The sequence below is a fragment of the Phyllobates terribilis genome, unplaced genomic scaffold, assembly GCF_046119375.1.
Source record: "Phyllobates terribilis strain yellow unplaced genomic scaffold, ASM4611937v1 Scaffold_2348__1_contigs__length_138815, whole genome shotgun sequence".
Taxonomy (NCBI): Eukaryota; Metazoa; Chordata; class Amphibia; order Anura; family Dendrobatidae; genus Phyllobates; species Phyllobates terribilis.
Window position 1 is genome coordinate 7,642 of NW_027365106.1, and position 21,433 is coordinate 29,074.

Genomic DNA, 21,433 nt, shown 5'->3' on the forward strand with positions numbered 1-21,433 from the left:
TTATTTTTTGTGCTAATAAAAGATATATTCAATCAAAAAAAATCTGTTCTTATCAGTTTAATATCTGATACGTCCCCTATCTGGGGACCATATATTAAATGGATTTTTAGAACAGGGAGATGGAAAAAGAGCTTGCTCTGTCCACTCCACGCATTGACCTGGTATTGCAGTATCTCCAGGACCGGTGCACCCCTTCTTTAATGCAGTTTCTAAAATCAGAAAGAATTGAATTCAATGTTTTTTGTTCATTTTGCTTGTTTGTCGGATTTTGGGATGGACTCTTTGGCTCTGCTTTTCTTCTCCTCATTGGATTTTTCATGTTCAAAGTTGCAGAAGCCAGATTACAAGCTCATTTTGGTTCAACTTCAGCAACTGTGCATTGCATTGCCATGTAATGTGATGCAATGCTATCTTTCTAGCTCTCCCTTTTTACTTCCTTTTGGATAAACAGACATATTAGGCAAGCATTTTGGAGCTTTCACCTAAATAACTACAGGTGGTGAGATAAGCTGCACAATATAATTGACCTTTCAGTATATTGTTGCACACACACCATCTATTTAGCAAATGCCCTTGTTATCAACAGCAGCCTTTTAAACTCACCTGAGCTAACAGGTATGTGCGCTGGTTACTCTGCTGCGCTTAAAATTTCTTTTTTGGTTTGCTACAATGCCTTTTCTGAAACGTTGTCTCCTTCTGCTGGAACACTGACTTCTTTCATTTAATGCCTGCAGACTATAAAAGAGAACCCAACCCAAAAAGTTTGGTTGATTAGTCTGTGGCATTCTGTTAAACTGTTGCTTATGGCGGTCTCTGTGAGCTTCTCAGCGACATTCAGCCAGCCAGGTATCCTGCCTGCAGTAGATGGAATGTGGCAATGGAACGCTGGCTGCGCGTGTCATAATAGGCTCTGAGCCTTTATATACCTGTGCACAGCAGCAGCCACCTTCAGTCTGCTGCTGGACAGCCAGCAGCAGCAGCAGCAGGAGAGGTATGTAATCAGGAGCCCTCCTGCTAAGGGTAGACAGCTGCTCGTTCCACCCCACCCCCCGCCTTAATTGGTTCTCCTCCCTTCCAACGGTGTTGAGGCGGGTGGGAACAGCAGGGGGTGAAGGTGCTGTGTTTAAAGAGGTGGAGTTATGCAGATCTAAAACGCGTGGATTGCAGCAGCAGCAAGCCGAAAAGTGCAGGCATGTAAGGGATCTAGAGGTTGACAACATGTCTTCTTAACGGGAGTCCAGGAGCTCATCTCCACAAATGGACTTTTTAGGATCCTTGGGTGGCTCCGTAGTTTGAAACCAATTCTGGTTATCGCTTCTCGGCCTTTTGGCTCAGATCTGTAATGGGTCTAGTCATTTGGCTGTCTGTGCGTTAACTCTTGGCCCTGTGGCATCGCCATTTTATGGCTTAAGCCACTTGCTGCTATAAGGAGTTGGCCAATAGACACGACTAGCGATAATGGGACGCATTCGATACGCTGGGCCCGGTGAGGCTCGAGTGAAGTTTGGAATCCAGATTGATGTGGAAGAAGGCAAAGAAGGAATCTTTACCCTCAGCTTCGTGGTGAAGGAGATTTTGTTTGGACTCCTTGAAGTGAAGAAGGAAGAAATCTTGTGCCTCCAGCAATTCAAAAGCAAGTATAATCTTGTATTTACTTCTATGGCTGTTTGCAACAATTTCTATGATTGTTTGAAAAAGAATCTGGACAATCAATATTTGGATGGGCTGACTTTTGTCATCTTGTATTGCTCCAAAGAGGTACCTCTGACTGTTTTCATGTACAACCCACATGTGGACTTGGCTTTGATTTATGCCTTTCTAAATAGGCACTGCTATATTACCAAGGTGGCAGTAAAAGTCATGAATGAGGAGGAACTATGGACCGGTAAATATCGTTTCATGGTCAAGTTCCGGGAAAGTCCTGATGAACCAGGGGGTATACATTATCCTCCATCAAATTTTTCCATTGGGAGTGAGCGGGGTTACCTGTTCTTCCCCAATGCGCCCAGGTTTTGTCGTCATTGTAGGAGGTATGGCCATACTCAGGAAGCATGCGACATCAGACAGATTATTTGCAGGAAGTGCAATGAGGTGGGTCATTCTTCCAATAATTGCAAAAATGAAATAGTCTGTAATCTCTGCGGAGAGAAGGGGCATGCCTTCAGAGACTGTATATTCCATCCTGGTTCATATGCGGGGGCAGCGGGAAGGGGAAGGAGAAGAAATGAATCTCCTGCACCCACAGCTACAACTCCGACTGCTGCAACTCCGACTGTTCCGATATCTACTCTGGCTTTCCTGGATGAGGAGGAGGCTCGGGTTGCTTTTCCAGAACTGGTTCGTGTGAATGTAAGAGGAAATATGGAGCTGGCACCTGAGCCACCGGTGCAGAGGGCCGCGTCTGTGGCTTCAGATGTCAGTGAGTCTGAGACAATAACTGATGATCGTATAGGCATGGAAGTGGCCCCGGTGGAGGATCTGGAGGCTGAAATTCCAGACATGATGGTTACATTGCAGGGGGAAGAGGAGTCTGATCTGACCAGAACACCGCATGTGGCCTGGAGCGATGTCGTTTCTGACCTTGAGGAGGAGGGAGGTCAGGGGGACTTTGACCCCCAGCGGCGGGATTATAGTTCAGATGAAGATGGAGGCGCTTCAGTGAAGAAAAAGAAGAAAACTGAACCATCCTTTTCCCCTTTAAGTGACTGCAATGTGAGTCCAGCCCGGGTGTACCCTACTGCATCCGATCCCCAAGATGTGTCTTTTTTGGGGGAAGGCACAAACTACGATATCTGCACGTCCAGCGTCCTACCCCCAGAAGGGTTAGGATGATGTACAGGTGGGCATGTTGTCGTGACCTGCCACATCAAATTAATAGATGGGTGCCCAAGTTGCTCTCAGCATCTTGTCGCTAAATGTTAGGCTGATTAAATCTGAGTCGAGAAGAGTGGCAATTTTGGACTACTTGAGCAACTTGGATGCGGACGTATACTGTGTCCAGGAGTGTGGGATCTCCGATCCCTTAAGTGAAAATGCATGGCCTTTAGGTCAAAGTGTGTGGTCTGGTTCTGTATGTAATAAAAATTGTGGGGTAGGTGTTTGGTGAAGGGTTATAGTGTTAAGATAGAAAGTTACATGGTGGTGGAGGCGGGGAGGTGTGTAATATGTGAGTTAAATTGTAGGGGGTGGAGGGTTAGGGTGGTAAATATGTATGCACCAATAGATAAAGGGGAGAGGCTGGAAATTTTTGAGAAATTATGTTTTTTTTTATCTGGCAAAATGCCAATAATTTTTGTTGGAGATTTCAATTGTGTGCCGGAGGGGGATAAGATGGATGTTACAGGTAAAAGACTCAAGAGTCTTGTGGCGGATTTTTCCTTACAGGATGCTGCGGAAGTTTTTTTAGGTAATCCACCTCCTGCGACCTATAAGGCCGACAGGGGAGGCATAGAGTCTAGAATAGACCGTATCTTCTTTTCTTCACAAAATGTTATTTGTAGGAATTTCCAGCAGGAAGATGTTCCCTTCTCTGACCATGTGTGTTTGAGGGCACGTCTAGAAGGTAAGATTTCCTTTGTATATGGTGGTGGCGTGTGGAAACTTAATGTGCGTTTGCTGGAAGATAATAGGATCATGCGTGATTTTAGGCGAATGTATGTTAGGTGGAGGGATAAAAAAAGTGATTTCAGGAATGTGCTTGAGTGGTGGGACTGGATGAAGAGTGAGATTGGTTTTTTCTTTAGAAAAAGGGGCAGGAGGAAAGCAGCAATGAATAGAGCAAAATTTAATGATTTAAGCTCTAGACTGGAGTGGCTGAGGAAGTTAAGGATGATTGGAGTGGATGTGGATGTTTTGATGTGTCAAGTGAAAGAAGAGATTAAGAAATATATTGAGGGTAAAGGGAAAGAAATTATTTACCGTTCTAAGATTGAACATTTGGAGAAAAATGAGAAATGCACAAGGTTTTTTTTCAAAAAAGTTTTTGGGAAGAAAGTAGATATGGATGAGGTGGTGAATGGTGATGTGGTGTGTGTGAGTGGGAAGGATGTGATGCAGGAGGTGGTGTTGTTTTATAAGGAGTTGTATGGGGAAAAATGGGTTGATGATAGGATGTTGACTGATGCTTTGGGGTGTTTAGAAGGTTGTTTGGGTGAGGATGAACGTGAAATATTGGATGATGTAATTGTGTTGGATGAAGTTAAAAAAGTGGTGATGTCTGCGAGTAAGAATAAAACACCTGGGAAGGATGGACTGCCCGTGGAGTTATATGTTAAGGAATGGGACACGATGGGAAATGACTTATTGGAGGTGTGCCAGTATATGTTCACGGAGAATATGTTGAGTGAATCTATGAGAGATGGGGTGGTGGTTTTGGTTCATAAGAAAGGTGATAAAAAGGATTTGGGGAATTGGAGGCCAATCACCCTTTTGAATGCAGACTATAAGGTGTTTAGTAAATTGTTGGCTAGCCAGATGCGGGAAGTGATTGGCGGTGTGGTGGATGAAGATCAAGTGTGTGCAGTGCCTGGGAGAAGTATGACTGAAAATTTGGTGTTGTTGCGTGATGTGATTGGGGATTGTATGAGTCGTAAGCAGAAATGTTTGTTGTTTTCGGTTGATTTTGAAAAAGCTTTTGACCGTGTGTCACATAGCTTTATGTTTAAGGTTTTGTCTAAGATGGGTTATTCCAGGAATTTTGTAAACTGTGTTAGGAGTTTGTATTGTAATGTTTCAAGTGAATTTTTGGTGAATGGGTGGTTGAGTGAGAAAGTGAGAATTAAATCAGGAGTGCGTCAGGGGTGCCCTATGTCCCCTTTTTTGTTTATTAGTGTGATTGAAGTGTTGATGTGTATGGTTAGGAAGGATAAGGTTATGAGAGGTGTGATGATTCCTGGGAGTAATGGAAAGGATGTGAGAATTCTAGGTTACATGGATGATGTAGTGATTGTGAGTGGGAATATGGCTGCGATGAGTAGGGCAAGGTTGATATTAAGTTTGTTTTGTAGTGTCTCAGCTTTTAAGGTCAATTGGACTAAGAGTTCCTTTAAATGTTTTGGTGAGAGGAATGTACGGATGGATGGTGTGAGGTGTGAGGATGGTGCAATAAAGGTGCTTGGGATTAAGTTTAATGATGATTTGAAAGGAAATGAGAGTTGGGAAGATTGTGGGGTGAGAGTGGTGCGCAAGTTGAATTTTTGGCGAATGAGAGAACTAACTCTGACTGGGAAAGTTCTGATTATTAAGGCGGTTATTTTGCCTATTTTGTTGTTTGTTGCGAATGTATATCCTGCTGCTTTTAAGAAAATTAGGAAAACTGAGAAATTCATCTTTAATTTTCTTTGGGGAAGTCGCATGGAGAAATTGAAACGGGAATATGTCTATAAGTTATGTGTAAATGGTGGTTTGGATTTTCCAAATATTGATTTCTTTTTAGGGATTAGTTACGTGAAAATGGTGGTGGTGGTTCTAGGGAAAAGTAATAAGTGTGCTCATATGATGAAGTATTCGGCTGGATGGATGCTTTATGGCTTAAAGTGGGTCAAAAGGGATGCTAGAGTGCCTGTTGCTTTTAAGTGTCCTGTATGGTATGGTTGTGTTGAGAAATTTGTAAGGAAGTATGATTTGTTGTCCGTTAACATGAGTGATTTTAGGCAAAAGAAGAAAGTCATTAGGATGGTGCGTGAGCGTGAGGTGGTATGTAATATCAATGGGTTGAGAGGGGAGGAAGTAACCGAGATGTGGAGAAAATTAAGTATAGATGGTGTGACTAACAGACAGAGAGATATCGCTTGGATGATATTGCATGACATTTTGCCTGTTAGAGATGTGCAAAAGAAGAGGGATTTAGTTAAATCTGAGGTATGCCCGAGGGATGGATGTGGTTTGAGAGAGCATGTTAGACATATGGTATGGGATTGTGATTTTGCATATGATGTATGGAAGGGTATAGGGGGACTTTGCAAGGAATTGGTGGGTGTAAAGTATGTTAATTGGAAACTTGCTATGTTTGGGATGGGTGCATGTAGTAGAATTAAGGATAGGATTTTATGGTTGTTGGTGGTGTGTGTAATTGAAAGTTTGTGGGATGCGAGGAATTTGTTAGTTTTTAAAAGGAAGAAAATGTCAGTTAATGAATGTTTGAGATTGATTCTGTCACGTATGTATGTAATATACCTCTGGGATCAGGAACGTGGAAGTATTATAGATGCTGAAGGGATCTGGAAGTTTAAAAAGTGGAGGTTTTTCGTAAAGTTTAATTAGTAGTGTATAATGTACATGATGATAAGGTTCGGTTTTATTTTTGATTATATACCAAGTGTGATGAAAGGCTAAGTGTCAATGAAAGGCTTTTGTAAGTCGATTTGATTGAGCTTATGCTCCGGCCTATCTGATTTGGTTAAAAAAAAAAAAAAAAAATCTGTTCTTATCAGTTTAATATCTGATACGTCCCCTATCTGGGGACCATATATTAAATGGATTTTTAGAACAGGGAGATGGAAAAAGAGCTTGCTCTGTCCACTCCACGCATTGACCTGGTATTGCAGTATCTCCAGGACCGGTGCACCCCTTCTTTAATGCAGTTTCTAAAATCAGAAAGAATTGAATTCAATGTTTTTTGTTCATTTTGCTTGTTTGTCGGATTTTGGGATGGACTCTTTGGCTCTGCTTTTCTTCTCCTCATTGGATTTTTCATGTTCAAAGTTGCAGAAGCCAGATTACAAGCTCATTTTGGTTCAACTTCAGCAACTGTGCATTGCATTGCCATGTAATGTGATGCAATGCTATCTTTCTAGCTCTCCCTTTTTACTTCCTTTTGGATAAACAGACATATTAGGCAAGCATTTTGGAGCTTTCACCTAAATAACTACAGGTGGTGAGATAAGCTGCACAATATAATTGACCTTTCAGTATATTGTTGCACACACACCATCTATTTAGCAAATGCCCTTGTTATCAACAGCAGCCTTTTAAACTCACCTGAGCTAACAGGTATGTGCGCTGGTTACTCTGCTGCGCTTAAAATTTCTTTTTTGGTTTGCTACAATGCCTTTTCTGAAACGTTGTCTCCTTCTGCTGGAACACTGACTTCTTTCATTTAATGCCTGCAGACTATAAAAGAGAACCCAACCCAAAAAGTTTGGTTGATTAGTCTGTGGCATTCTGTTAAACTGTTGCTTATGGCGGTCTCTGTGAGCTTCTCAGCGACATTCAGCCAGCCAGGTATCCTGCCTGCAGTAGATGGAATGTGGCAATGGAACGCTGGCTGCGCGTGTCATAATAGGCTCTGAGCCTTTATATACCTGTGCACAGCAGCAGCCACCTTCAGTCTGCTGCTGGACAGCCAGCAGCAGCAGCAGCAGGAGAGGTATGTAATCAGGAGCCCTCCTGCTAAGGGTAGACAGCTGCTCGTTCCACCCCACCCCCCGCCGTAATTGGTTCTCCTCCCTTCCAACGGTGTTGAGGCGGGTGGGAACAGCAGGGGGTGAAGGTGCTGTGTTTAAAGAGGTGGAGTTATGCAGATCTAAAACGCGTGGATTGCAGCAGCAGCAAGCCGAAAAGTGCAGGCATGTAAGGGATCTAGAGGTTGACAACATGTCTTCTTAACGGGAGTCCAGGAGCTCATCTCCACAAATGGACTTTTTAGGATCCTTGGGTGGCTCCGTAGTTTGAAACCAATTCTGGTTATCGCTTCTCGGCCTTTTGGCTAAGATCAAGTGTAGTATCTGTTCTTATCAGTTTAATATCTGATACGTCCCCTATCTGGGGACCATATATTAAATGGATTTTTAGAACAGGGAGATGGAAAAAGAGATTGCTCTGTCCACTCCACGCATTGACCTGGTATTGCAGTATCTCCAGGACCGGTGCACCCCTTCTTTAATGCAGTTTCTAAAATCAGAAAGAATTGAATTCAATGTTTTTTGTTCATTTTGCTTGTTTGTCGGATTTTGGGATGGACTCTTTGGCTCTGCTTTTCTTCTCCTCATTGGATTTTTCATGTTCAAAGTTGCAGAAGCCAGATTACAAGCTCATTTTGGTTCAACTTCAGCAACTGTGCATTGCATTGCCATGTAATGTGATGCAATGCTATCTTTCTAGCTTTCCCTTTTTACTTCCTTTTGGATAAACAGACATATTAGGCAAGCATTTTGGAGCTTTCACCTAAATAACTACAGGTGGTGAGATAAGCTGCACAATATAATTGACCTTTCAGTATATTGTTGCACACACACCATCTATTTAGCAAATGCCCTTGTTATCAACAGCAGCCTTTTAAACTCACCTGAGCTAACAGGTATGTGCGCTGGTTACTCTGCTGCACTTAAAATTTCTTTTTTGGTTTGCTACAATGCCTTTTCTGAAACGTTGTCTCCTTCTGCTGGAACACTGACTTCTTTCATTTAATGCCTGCAGACTATAAAAGAGAACCCAACCCAAAAAGTTTGGTTGATTAGTCTGTGGCATTCTGTTAAACTGTTGCTTATGGCGGTCTCTGTGAGCTTCTCAGCGACATTCAGCCAGCCAGGTATCCTGCCTGCAGTAGATGGAATGTGGCAATGGAACGCTGGCTGCGCGTGTCATAATAGGCTCTGAGCCTTTATATACCTGTGCACAGCAGCAGCCACCTTCAGTCTGCTGCTGGACAGCCAGCAGCAGCAGCAGCAGGAGAGGTATGTAATCAGGAGCCCTCCTGCTAAGGGTAGACAGCTGCTCGTTCCACCCCACCCCCCGCCTTAATTGGTTCTCCTCCCTTCCAACGGTGTTGAGGCGGGTGGGAACAGCAGGGGGTGAAGGTGCTGTGTTTAAAGAGGTGGAGTTATGCAGATCTAAAACGCGTGGATTGCAGCAGCAGCAAGCCGAAAAGTGCAGGCATGTAAGGGATCTAGAGGTTGACAACATGTCTTCTTAACGGGAGTCCAGGAGCTCATCTCCACAAATGGACTTTTTAGGATCCTTGGGTGGCTCCGTAGTTTGAAACCAATTCTGGTTATCGCTTCTCGGCCTTTTGGCTAAGATCAAGTGTAGTATCTGTTCTTATCAGTTTAATATCTTATACGTCCCCTATCTGGGGACCATATATTAAATGGATTTTTAGAACAGGGAGATGGAAAAAGAGCTTGCTCTGTCCACTCCACGCATTGACCTGGTATTGCAGTATCTCCAGGACCGGTGCACCCCTTCTTTAATGCAGTTTCTAAAATCAGAAAGAATTGAATTCAATGTTTTTTGTTCATTTTGCTTGTTTGTCGGATTTTGGGATGGACTCTTTGGCTCTGCTTTTCTTCTCCTCATTGGATTTTTCATGTTCAAAGTTGCAGAAGCCAGATTACAAGCTCATTTTGGTTCAACTTCAGCAACTGTGCATTGCATTGCCATGTAATGTGATGCAATGCTATCTTTCTAGCTCTCCCTTTTTACTTCCTTTTGGATAAACACACATATTAGGCAAGCATTTTGGAGCTTTCACCTAAATAACTACAGGTGGTGAGATAAGCTGCACAATATAATTGACCTTTCAGTATATTGTTGCACACACACCATCTATTTAGCAAATGCCCTTGTTATCAACAGCAGCCTTTTAAACTCACCTGAGCTAACAGGTATGTGCGCTGGTTACTCTGCTGCGCTTAAAATTTCTTTTTTGGTTTGCTACAATGCCTTTTCTGAAACGTTGTCTCCTTCTGCTGGAACACTGACTTCTTTCATTTAATGCCTGCAGACTATAAAAGAGAACCCAACCCAAAAAGTTTGGTTGATTAGTCTGTGGCATTCTGTTAAACTGTTGCTTATGGCGGTCTCTGTGAGCTTCTCAGCGACATTCAGCCAGCCAGGTATCCTGCCTGCAGTAGATGGAATGTGGCAATGGAACGCTGGCTGCGCGTGTCATAATAGGCTCTGAGCCTTTATATACCTGTGCACAGCAGCAGCCACCTTCAGTCTGCTGCTGGACAGCCAGCAGCAGCAGCAGCAGGAGAGGTATGTAATCAGGAGCCCTCCTGCTAAGGGTAGACAGCTGCTCGTTCCACCCCACCCCCCGCCTTAATTGGTTCTCCTCCCTTCCAACGGTGTTGAGGCGGGTGGGAACAGCAGGGGGTGAAGGTGCTGTGTTTAAAGAGGTGGAGTTATGCAGATCTAAAACGCGTGGATTGCAGCAGCAGCAAGCCGAAAAGTGCAGGCATGTAAGGGATCTAGAGGTTGACAACATGTCTTCTTAACGGGAGTCCAGGAGCTCATCTCCACAAATGGACTTTTTAGGATCCTTGGGTGGCTCCGTAGTTTGAAACCAATTCTGGTTATCGCTTCTCGGCCTTTTGGCTAAGATCAAGTGTAGTATCTGTTCTTATCAGTTTAATATCTGATACGTCCCCTATCTGGGGACCATATATTAAATGGATTTTTAGAACAGGGAGATGGAAAAAGAGCTTGCTCTGTCCACTCCACGCATTGACCTGGTATTGCAGTATCTCCAGGACCGGTGCACCCCTTCTTTAATGCAGTTTCTAAAATCAGAAAGAATTGAATTCAATGTTTTTTGTTCATTTTGCTTGTTTGTCGGATTTTGGGATGGACTCTTTGGCTCTGCTTTTCTTCTCCTCATTGGATTTTTCATGTTCAAAGTTGCAGAAGCCAGATTACAAGCTCATTTTGGTTCAACTTCAGCAACTGTGCATTGCATTGCCATGTAATGTGATGCAATGCTATCTTTCTAGCTCTCCCTTTTTACTTCCTTTTGGATAAACAGACATATTAGGCAAGCATTTTGGAGCTTTCACCTAAATAACTACAGGTGGTGAGATAAGCTGCACAATATAATTGACCTTTCAGTATATTGTTGCACACACACCATCTATTTAGCAAATGCCCTTGTTATCAACAGCAGCCTTTTAAACTCACCTGAGCTAACAGGTATGTGCGCTGGTTACTCTGCTGCGCTTAAAATTTCTTTTTTGGTTTGCTACAATGCCTTTTCTGAAACGTTGTCTCCTTCTGCTGGAACACTGACTTCTTTCATTTAATGCCTGCAGACTATAAAAGAGAACCCAACCCAAAAAATTTGGTTGATTAGTCTGTGGCATTCTGTTAAACTGTTGCTTATGGCGGTCTCTGTGAGCTTCTCAGCGACATTCAGCCAGCCAGGTATCCTGCCTGCAGTAGATGGAATGTGGCAATGGAACGCTGGCTGCGCGTGTCATAATAGGCTCTGAGCCTTTATATACCTGTGCACAGCAGCAGCCACCTTCAGTCTGCTGCTGGACAGCCAGCAGCAGCAGCAGCAGGAGAGGTATGTAATCAGGAGCCCTCCTGCTAAGGGTAGACAGCTGCTCGTTCCACCCCACCCCCCGCCTTAATTGGTTCTCCTCCCTTCCAACGGTGTTGAGGCGGGTGGGAACAGCAGGGGGTGAAGGTGCTGTGTTTAAAGAGGTGGAGTTATGCAGATCTAAAACGCGTGGATTGCAGCAGCAGCAAGCCGAAAAGTGCAGGCATGTAAGGGATCTAGAAGTTGACAACATGTCTTCTTAACGGGAGTCCAGGAGCTCATCTCCACAAATGGACTTTTTAGGATCCTTGGGTGGCTCCGTAGTTTGAAACCAATTCTGGTTATCGCTTCTCGGCCTTTTGGCTAAGATCAAGTGTTCTTATCAGTTTAATATCTGATACGTCCCCTATCTGGGGACCATATATTAAATGGATTTTTAGAACAGGGAGATGGAAAAAGAGCTTGCTCTGTCCACTCCACGCATTGACCTGGTATTGCAGTATCTCCAGGACCGGTGCACCCCTTCTTTAATGCAGTTTCTAAAATCAGAAAGAATTGAATTCAATGTTTTTTGTTCATTTTGCTTGTTTGTCGGATTTTGGGATGGACTCTTTGGCTCTGCTTTTCTTCTCCTCATTGGATTTTTCATGTTCAAAGTTGCAGAAGCCAGATTACAAGCTCATTTTGGTTCAACTTCAGCAACTGTGCATTGCATTGCCATGTAATGTGATGCAATGCTATCTTTCTAGCTCTCCCTTTTTACTTCCTTTTGGATAAACAGACATATTAGGCAAGCATTTTGGAGCTTTCACCTAAATAACTACAGGTGGTGAGATAAGCTGCACAATATAATTGACCTTTCAGTATATTGTTGCACACACACCATCTATTTAGCAAATGCCCTTGTTATCAACAGCAGCCTTTTAAACTCACCTGAGCTAACAGGTATGTGCGCTGGTTACTCTGCTGCGCTTAAAATTTCTTTTTTGGTTTGCTACAATGCCTTTTCTGAAACGTTGTCTTCTTCTGCTGGAACACTGACTTCTTTCATTTAATGCCTGCAGACTATAAAAGAGAACCCAACCCAAAAAGTTTGGTTGATTAGTCTGTGGCATTCTGTTAAACTGTTGCTTATGGCGGTCTCTGTGAGCTTCTCAGCGACATTCAGCCAGCCAGGTATCCTGCCTGCAGTAGATGGAATGTGGCAATGGAACGCTGGCTGCGCGTGTCATAATAGGCTCTGAGCCTTTATATACCTGTGCACAGCAGCAGCCACCTTCAGTCTGCTGCTGGACAGCCAGCAGCAGCAGCAGCAGGAGAGGTATGTAATCAGGAGCCCTCCTGCTAAGGGTAGACAGCTGCTCGTTCCACCCCACCCCCCGCCTTAATTGGTTCTCCTCCCTTCCAACGGTGTTGAGGCGGGTGGGAACAGCAGGGGGTGAAGGTGCTGTGTTTAAAGAGGTGGAGTTATGCAGATCTAAAACGCGTGGATTGCAGCAGCAGCAAGCCGAAAAGTGCAGGCATGCAAGGGATCTAGAGGTTGACAACATGTCTTCTTAACGGGAGTCCAGGAGCTCATCTCCACAAATGGACTTTTTAGGATCCTTGGGTGGCTCCGTAGTTTGAAACCAATTCTGGTTATCGCTTCTCGGCCTTTTGGCTAAGATCAAGTGTAGTATCTGTTCTTATCAGTTTAATATCTGATACGTCCCCTATCTGGGGACCATATATTAAATGGATTTTTAGAACAGGGAGATGGAAAAAGAGCTTGCTCTGTCCACTCCACGCATTGACCTGGTATTGCAGTATCTCCAGGACCGGTGCACCCCTTCTTTAATGCAGTTTCTAAAATCAGAAAGAATTGAATTCAATGTTTTTTGTTCATTTTGCTTGTTTGTCGGATTTTGGGATGGACTCTTTGGCTCTGCTTTTCTTCTCCTCATTGGATTTTTCATGTTCAAAGTTGCAGAAGCCAGATTACAAGCTCATTTTGGTTCAACTTCAGCAACTGTGCATTGCATTGCCATGTAATGTGATGCAATGCTATCTTTCTAGCTCTCCCTTTTTACTTCCTTTTGGATAAACAGACATATTAGGCAAGCATTTTGGAGCTTTCACCTAAATAACTACAGGTGGTGAGATAAGCTGCACAATATAATTGACCTTTCAGTATATTGTTGCACACACACCATCTATTTAGCAAATGCCCTTGTTATCAACAGCAGCCTTTTAAACTCACCTGAGCTAACAGGTATGTGCGCTGGTTACTCTGCTGCGCTTAAAATTTCTTTTTTGGTTTGCTACAATGCCTTTTCTGAAACGTTGTCTCCTTCTGCTGGAACACTGACTTCTTTCATTTAATGCCTGCAGACTATAAAAGAGAACCCAACCCAAAAAGTTTGGTTGATTAGTCTGTGGCATTCTGTTAAACTGTTGCTTATGGCGGTCTCTGTGAGCTTCTCAGCGACATTCAGCCAGCCAGGTATCCTGCCTGCAGTAGATGGAATGTGGCAATGGAACGCTGGCTGCGCGTGTCATAATAGGCTCTGAGCCTTTATATACCTGTGCACAGCAGCAGCCACCTTCAGTCTGCTGCTGGACAGCCAGCAGCAGCAGCAGCAGGAGAGGTATGTAATCAGGAGCCCTCCTGCTAAGGGTAGACAGCTGCTCGTTCCACCCCACCCCCCGCCTTAATTGGTTCTCCTCCCTTCCAACGGTGTTGAGGCGGGTGGGAACAGCAGGGGGTGAAGGTGCTGTGTTTAAAGAGGTGGAGTTATGCAGATCTAAAACGCGTGGATTGCAGCAGCAGCAAGCCGAAAAGTGCAGGCATGTAAGGGATCTAGAGGTTGACAACATGTCTTCTTAACGGGAGTCCAGGAGCTCATCTCCACAAATGGACTTTTTAGGATCCTTGGGTGGCTCCGTAGTTTGAAACCAATTCTGGTTATCGCTTCTCGGCCTTTTGGCTAAGATCAAGTGTAGTATCTGTTCTTATCAGTTTAATATCTGATACGTCCCCTATCTGGGGACCATATATTAAATGGATTTTTAGAACAGGGAGATGGAAAAAGAGCTTGCTCTGTCCACTCCACGCATTGACCTGGTATTGCAGTATCTCCAGGACCGGTGCACCCCTTCTTTAATGCAGTTTCTAAAATCAGAAAGAATTGAATTCAATGTTTTTTGTTCATTTTGCTTGTTTGTCGGATTTTGGGATGGACTCTTTGGCTCTGCTCTTCTTCTCCTCATTGGATTTTTCATGTTCAAAGTTGCAGAAGCCAGATTACAAGCTCATTTTGGTTCAACTTCAGCAACTGTGCATTGCATTGCCATGTAATGTGATGCAATGCTATCTTTCTAGCTCTCCCTTTTTACTTCCTTTTGGATAAACAGACATATTAGGCAAGCATTTTGGAGCTTTCACCTAAATAACTACAGGTGGTGAGATAAGCTGCACAATATAATTGACCTTTCAGTATATTGTTGCACACACACCATCTATTTAGCAAATGCCCTTGTTATCAACAGCAGCCTTTTAAACTCACCTGAGCTAACAGGTATGTGCGCTGGTTACTCTGCTGCGCTTAAAATTTCTTTTTTGGTTTGCTACAATGCCTTTTCTGAAACGTTGTCTCCTTCTGCTGGAACACTGACTTCTTTCATTTAATGCCTGCAGACTATAAAAGAGAACCCAACCCAAAAAGTTTGGTTGATTAGTCTGTGGCATTCTGTTAAACTGTTGCTTATGGCGGTCTCTGTGAGCTTCTCAGCGACATTCAGCCAGCCAGGTATCCTGCCTGCAGTAGATGGAATGTGGCAATGGAACGCTGGCTGCGCGTGTCATAATAGGCTCTGAGCCTTTATATACCTGTGCACAGCAGCAGCCACCTTCAGTCTGCTGCTGGACAGCCAGCAGCAGCAGCAGCAGGAGAGGTATGTAATCAGGAGCCCTCCTGCTAAGGGTAGACAGCTGCTCGTTCCACCCCACCCCCCGCCTTAATTGGTTCTCCTCCCTTCCAACGGTGTTGAGGCGGGTGGGAACAGCAGGGGGCGAAGGTGCTGTGTTTAAAGAGGTGGAGTTATGCAGATCTAAAACGCGTGGATTGCAGCAGCAGCAAGCCGAAAAGTGCAGGCATGTAAGGGATCTAGAGGTTAACAACATGTCTTCTTAACGGGAGTCCAGGAGCTCATCTCCACAAATGGACTTTTTAGGATCCTTGGGTGGCTCCGTAGTTTGAAACCAATTCTGGTTATCGCTTCTCGGCCTTTTGGCTAAGATCAAGTGTAGTATCTGTTCTTATCAGTTTAATATCTGATACGTCCCCTATCTGGGGACCATATATTAAATGGATTTTTAGAACAGGGAGATGGAAAAAGAGCTTGCTCTGTCCACTCCACGCATTGACCTGGTATTGCAGTATCTCCAGGACCGGTGCACCCCTTCTTTAATGCAGTTTCTAAAATCAGAAAGAATTGAATTCAATGTTTTTTGTTCATTTTGCTTGTTTGTCGGATTTTGGGATGGACTCTTTGGCTCTGCTTTTCTTCTCCTCATTGGATTTTTCATGTTCAAAGTTGCAGAAGCCAGATTACAAGCTCATTTTGGTTCAACTTCAGCAACTGTGCATTGCATTGCCATGTAATGTGATGCAATGCTATCTTTCTAGCTCTCCCTTTTTACTTCCTTTTGGATAAACAGACATATTAGGCAAGCATTTTGGAGCTTTCACCTAAATAACTACAGGTGGTGAGATAAGCTGCACAATATAATTGACCTTTCAGTATATTGTTGCACACACACCATCTATTTAGCAAATGCCCTTGTTATCAACAGCAGCCTTTTAAACTCACCTGAGCTAACAGGTATGTGCGCTGGTTACTCTGCTGCGCTTAAAATTTCTTTTTTGGTTTGCTACAATGCCTTTTCTGAAACGTTGTCTCCTTCTGCTGGAACACTGACTTCTTTCATTTAATGCCTGCAGACTATAAAAGAGAACCCAACCCAAAAAGTTTGGTTGATTAGTCTGTGGCATTCTGTTAAACTGTTGCTTATGGCGGTCTCTGTGAGCTTCTCAGCGACATTCAGCCAGCCAGGTATCCTGCCTGCAGTAGATGGAATGTGGCAATGGAACGCTGGCTGCGCGTGTCATAATAGGCTCTGAGCCTTTATATACCTGTGCACAGCAGCAGCCACCTTCAGTCTGCTGCTGGACAGCCAGCAGCAGCAGCAGCAGGAGAGGTATGTAATCAGGAGCCCTCCTGCTAAGGGTAGACAGCTGCTCGTTCCACCCCACCCCCCGCCTTAATTGGTTCTCCTCCCTTCCAACGGTGTTGAGGCGGGTGGGAACAGCAGGGGGTGAAGGTGCTGTGTTTAAAGAGGTGGAGTTATGCAGATCTAAAACGCGTGGATTGCAGCAGCAGCAAGCCGAAAAGTGCAGGCATGTAAGGGATCTAGAGGTTGACAACATGTCTTCTTAACGGGAGTCCAGGAGCTCATCTCCACAAATGGACTTTTTAGGATCCTTGGGTGGCTCCGTAGTTTGAAACCAATTCTGGTTATCGCTTCTCGGCCTTTTGGCTAAGATCAAGTGTAGTATCTGTTCTTATCAGTTTAATATCTGATACGTCCCCTATCTGGGGACCATATATTAAATGGATTTTTAGAACAGGGAGATGGAAAAAGAGCTTGCTCTGTCCACTCCACGCATTGACCTGGTATTGCAGTATCTCCAGGACCGTTGCACCCCTTCTTTAATGCAGTTTCTAAAATCAGAAAGAATTGAATTCAATGTTTTTTGTTCATTTTGCTTGTTTGTCGGATTTTGGGATGGACTCTTTGGCTCTGCTTTTCTTCTCCTCATTGGATTTTTCATGTTCAAAGTTGCAGAAGCCAGATTACAAGCTCATTTTGGTTCAACTTCAGCAACTGTGCATTGCATTGCCATGTAATGTGATGCAATGCTATCTTTCTAGCTCTCCCTTTTTACTTCCTTTTGGATAAACAGACATATTAGGCAAGCATTTTGGAGCTTTCACCTAAATAACTACAGGTGGTGAGATAAGCTGCACAATATAATTGACCTTTCAGTATATTGTTGCACACACACCATCTATTTAGCAAATGCCCTTGTTATCAACAGCAGCCTTTTAAACTCACCTGAGCTAACAGGTATGTGCGCTGGTTACTCTGCTGCGCTTAAAATTTCTTTTTTGGTTTGCTACAATGCCTTTTCTGAAACGTTGTCTCCTTCTGCTGGAACACTGACTTCTTTCATTTAATGCCTGCAGACTATAAAAGAGAACCCAACCCAAAAAGTTTGGTTGATTAGTCTGTGGCATTCTGTTAAACTGTTGCTTATGGCGGTCTCTGTGAGCTTCTCAGCGACATTCAGCCAGCCAGGTATCCTGCCTGCAGTAGATGGAATGTGGCAATGGAACGCTGGCTGCGCGTGTCATAATAGGCTCTGAGCCTTTATATACCTGTGCACAACAGCAGCCACCTTCAGTCTGCTGCTGGACAGCCAGCAGCAGCAGCAGCAGGAGAGGTATGTAATCAGGAGCCCTCCTGCTAAGGGTAGACAGCTGCTCGTTCCACCCCACCCCCCGCCTTAATTGGTTCTCCTCCCTTCCAACGGTGTTGAGGCGGGTGGGAACAGCAGGGGGTGAAGGTGCTGTGTTTAAAGAGGTGGAGTTATGCAGATCTAAAACGCGTGGATTGCAGCAGCAGCAAGCCGAAAAGTGCAGGCATGTAAGGGATCTAGAGGTTGACAACATGTCTTCTTAACGGGAGTCCAGGAGCTCATCTCCACAAATGGACTTTTTAGGATCTTTGGGTGGCTCCGTAGTTTGAAACCAATTCTGGTTATCGCTTCTCGGCCTTTTGGCTAAGTTCAAGTGTAGTATCTGTTCTTATCAGTTTAATATCTGATACGTCCCCTATCTGGGGACCATATATTAAATGGATTTTTAGAACAGGGAGATGGAAAAAGAGCTTGCTCTGTCCACTCCACGCATTGACCTGGTATTGCAGTATCTCCAGGACCGGTGCACCCCTTCTTTAATGTAGTTTCTAAAATCAGAAAGAATTGAATTCAATGTTTTTTGTTCATTTTGCTTGTTTGTCGGATTTTGGGATGGACTCTTTGGCTCTGCTTTTCTTCTCCTCATTGGATTTTTCATGTTCAAAGTTGCAGAAGCCAGATTACAAGCTCATTTTGGTTCAACTTCAGCAACTGTGCATTGCATTGCCATGTAATGTGATGCAATGCTATCTTTCTAGCTCTCCCTTTTTACTTCCTTTTGGATAAACAGACATATTAGGCAAGCATTTTGGAGCTTTCACCTAAATAACTACAGGTGGTGAGATAAGCTGCACAATATAATTGACCTTTCAGTATATTGTTGCACACACACCATCTATTTAGCAAATGCCCTTGTTATCAACAGCAGCCTTTTAAACTCACCTGAGCTAACAGGTATGTGCGCTGGTTACTCTGCTGCGCTTAAAATTTCTTTTTTGGTTTGCTACAATGCCTTTTCTGAAACGTTGTCTCCTTCTGCTGAAACACTGACTTCTTTCATTTAATGCCTGCAGACTATAAAAGAGAACCCAACCCAAAAAGTTTGGTTGATTAGTCTGTGGCATTCTGTTAAACTGTTGCTTATGGCGGTCTCTGTGAGCTTCTCAGCGACATTCAGCCAGCCAGGTATCCTGCCTGCAGTAGATGGAATGTGGCAATGGAACGCTGGCTGCGCGTGTCATAATAGGCTCTGAGCCTTTATATACCTGTGCACAGCAGCAGCCACCTTCAGTCTGCTGCTGGACAGCCAGCAGCAGCAGCAGCAGGAGAGGTATGTAATCAGGAGCCCTCCTGCTAAGGGTAGACAGCTGCTCGTTCCACCCCACCCCCCGCCTTAATTGGTTCTCCTCCCTTCCAACGGTGTTGAGGCGGGTGGGAACAGCAGGGGGTGAAGGTGCTGTGTTTAAAGAGGTGGAGTTATGCAGATCTAAAACGCGTGGATTGCAGCAGCAGCAAGCCGAAAAGTGCAGGCATGTAAGGGATCTAGAGGTTGACAACATGTCTTCTTAACGGGAGTCCAGGAGCTCATCTCCACAAATGGACTTTTTAGGATCCTTGGGTGGCTCCGTAGTTTGAAACCAATTCTGGTTATCGCTTCTCGGCCTTTTGGCTAAGATCAAGTGTAGTATCTGTTCTTATCAGTTTAATATCTGATACGTCCCCTATCTGGGGACCATATATTAAATGGATTTTTAGAACAGAGAGATGGAAAAAGAGCTTGCTCTGTCCACTCCACGCATTGACCTGGTATTGCAGTATCTCCAGGACCGGTGCACCCCTTCTTTAATGCAGTTTCTAAAATCAGAAAGAATTGAATTCAATGTTTTTTGTTCATTTTGCTTGTTTGTCGGATTTTGGGATGGACTCTTTGGCTCTGCTTTTCTTCTCCTCATTGGATTTTTCATGTTCAAAGTTGCAGAAGCCAGATTACAAGCTCATTTTGGTTCAACTTCAGCAAAAGTGCATTGCATTGCCATGTAATGTGATGCAATGCTATCTTTCTAGCTCTCCCTTTTTACTTCCTTTTGGATAAACAGACATATTAGGCAAGCATTTTGGAGCTTTCACCTAAATAACTACAGGTGGTGAGATAAGCTGCACAATATAATTGACCTTTCAGTATATTGTTGCACACACACCATCTATTTAGCAAATGCCCTTGTTATCAACAGCAGCCTTTTAAACTCACCTGAGCTAACAGGTATGTGCGCTGGTTACTCTGCTGCGCTTAAAATTTCTTTTTTGGTTTGCTACAATGCCTTTTCTGAAACGTTGTCTCCTTCTGCTGGAACACTGACTTCTTTCATTTAATGCCTGCAGACTATAAAAGAGAACCCAACCCAAAAAGTTTGGTTGATTAGTCTGTGGCATTCTGTTAAACTGTTGCTTATGGCGGTCTCTGTGAGCTTCTCAGCGACATTCAGCCAGCCAGGTATCCTGCCTGCAGTAGATGGAATGTGGCAATGGAACGCTGGCTGCGCGTGTCATAATAGGCTCTGAGCCTTTATATACCTGTGCACAGCAGCAGCCACCTTCAGTCTGCTGCTGGACAGCCAGCAGCAGCAGCAGCAGGAGAGGTATGTAATCAGGAGCCCTCCTGCTAAGGGTAGACAGCTGCTCGTTCCACCCCACCCCCCGCCTTAATTGGTTCTCCTCCCTTCCAACGGTGTTGAGGCGGGTGGGAACAGCAGGGGGTGAAGGTGCTGTGTTTAAAGAGGTGGAGTTATGCAGATCTAAAACGCGTGGATTGCAGCAGCAGCAAGCCGAAAAGTGCAGGCATGTAAGGGATCTAGAGGTTGACAACATGTCTTCTTAACGGGAGTCCAGGAGCTCATCTCCACAAATGGACTTTTTAGGATCCTTGGGTGGCTCCGTAGTTTGAAACCAATTCTGGTTATCGCTTCTCGGCCTTTTGGCTAAGATCAAGTGTAGTATCTGTTCTTATCAGTTTAATATCTGATACGTCCCCTATCTGGGGACCATATATTAAATGGATTTTTAGAACAGGGAGATGGAAAAAGAGCTTGCTCTGTCCACTCCACGCATTGACCTGGTATTGCAATATCTCCAGGACCGGTGCACCCCTTCTTTAATGCAGTTTCTAAAATCAGAAAGAATTGAATTCAATGTTTTTTGTTCATTTTGCTTGTTTGTCGGATTTTGGGATGGACTCTTTGGCTCTGCTTTTCTTCTCCTCATTGGATTTTTCATGTTCAAAGTTGCAGAAGCCAGATTACAAGCTCATTTTGGTTCAACTTCAGCAACTGTGCATTGCATTGCCATGTAATGTGATGCAATGCTATCTTTCTAGCTCTCCCTTTTTACTTCCTTTTGGATAAACAGACATATTAGGCAAGCATTTTGGAGCTTTCACCTAAATAACTACAGGTGGTGAGATAAGCTGCACAATATAATTGACCTTTCAGTATATTGTTGCACACACACCATCTATTTAGCAAATGCCCTTGTTATCAACAGCAGCCTTTTAAACTCACCTGAGCTAACAGGTATGTGCGCTGGTTACTCTGCTGCGCTTAAAATTTCTTTTTTGGTTTGCTACAATGCCTTTTCTGAAACGTTGTCTCCTTCTGCT

General features: G+C 44.0%; 13 non-coding genes across 13 annotated transcripts; all 13 read left to right on the forward strand.

Annotated features, from left to right (window-relative positions):
- LOC141246215 (U2 spliceosomal RNA) lies at positions 1–195 on the forward strand. Its single transcript, XR_012309829.1, has one exon. It is a non-coding gene; the product is annotated as a U2 spliceosomal RNA (small nuclear RNA).
- Positions 196–6,386: 6,191 nt separating this feature from the next.
- On the forward strand, positions 6,387–6,570 carry LOC141246217 (U2 spliceosomal RNA). Its single transcript, XR_012309831.1, has one exon. It is a non-coding gene; the product is annotated as a U2 spliceosomal RNA (small nuclear RNA).
- A 1,115-nt stretch (positions 6,571–7,685) lies between these two features.
- LOC141246211 (U2 spliceosomal RNA) lies at positions 7,686–7,876 on the forward strand. The gene has a single exon (XR_012309825.1). It is a non-coding gene; the product is annotated as a U2 spliceosomal RNA (small nuclear RNA).
- A 1,115-nt stretch (positions 7,877–8,991) lies between these two features.
- Positions 8,992–9,182, forward strand: LOC141246210 (U2 spliceosomal RNA). The gene has a single exon (XR_012309824.1). It is a non-coding gene; the product is annotated as a U2 spliceosomal RNA (small nuclear RNA).
- Positions 9,183–10,297: 1,115 nt separating this feature from the next.
- LOC141246196 (U2 spliceosomal RNA) lies at positions 10,298–10,488 on the forward strand. Its single transcript, XR_012309811.1, has one exon. It is a non-coding gene; the product is annotated as a U2 spliceosomal RNA (small nuclear RNA).
- Positions 10,489–11,603: 1,115 nt separating this feature from the next.
- LOC141246214 (U2 spliceosomal RNA) lies at positions 11,604–11,785 on the forward strand. The gene has a single exon (XR_012309828.1). It is a non-coding gene; the product is annotated as a U2 spliceosomal RNA (small nuclear RNA).
- A 1,115-nt stretch (positions 11,786–12,900) lies between these two features.
- On the forward strand, positions 12,901–13,091 carry LOC141246208 (U2 spliceosomal RNA). The gene has a single exon (XR_012309822.1). It is a non-coding gene; the product is annotated as a U2 spliceosomal RNA (small nuclear RNA).
- Positions 13,092–14,206: 1,115 nt separating this feature from the next.
- LOC141246219 (U2 spliceosomal RNA) lies at positions 14,207–14,397 on the forward strand. Its single transcript, XR_012309833.1, has one exon. It is a non-coding gene; the product is annotated as a U2 spliceosomal RNA (small nuclear RNA).
- A 1,115-nt stretch (positions 14,398–15,512) lies between these two features.
- Positions 15,513–15,703, forward strand: LOC141246172 (U2 spliceosomal RNA). Its single transcript, XR_012309790.1, has one exon. It is a non-coding gene; the product is annotated as a U2 spliceosomal RNA (small nuclear RNA).
- A 1,115-nt stretch (positions 15,704–16,818) lies between these two features.
- LOC141246206 (U2 spliceosomal RNA) lies at positions 16,819–17,009 on the forward strand. The gene has a single exon (XR_012309820.1). It is a non-coding gene; the product is annotated as a U2 spliceosomal RNA (small nuclear RNA).
- Positions 17,010–18,124: 1,115 nt separating this feature from the next.
- On the forward strand, positions 18,125–18,315 carry LOC141246212 (U2 spliceosomal RNA). The gene has a single exon (XR_012309826.1). It is a non-coding gene; the product is annotated as a U2 spliceosomal RNA (small nuclear RNA).
- A 1,115-nt stretch (positions 18,316–19,430) lies between these two features.
- Positions 19,431–19,621, forward strand: LOC141246207 (U2 spliceosomal RNA). The gene has a single exon (XR_012309821.1). It is a non-coding gene; the product is annotated as a U2 spliceosomal RNA (small nuclear RNA).
- Positions 19,622–20,736: 1,115 nt separating this feature from the next.
- On the forward strand, positions 20,737–20,927 carry LOC141246199 (U2 spliceosomal RNA). The gene has a single exon (XR_012309814.1). It is a non-coding gene; the product is annotated as a U2 spliceosomal RNA (small nuclear RNA).
- Positions 20,928–21,433: the final 506 nt, after the last annotated feature.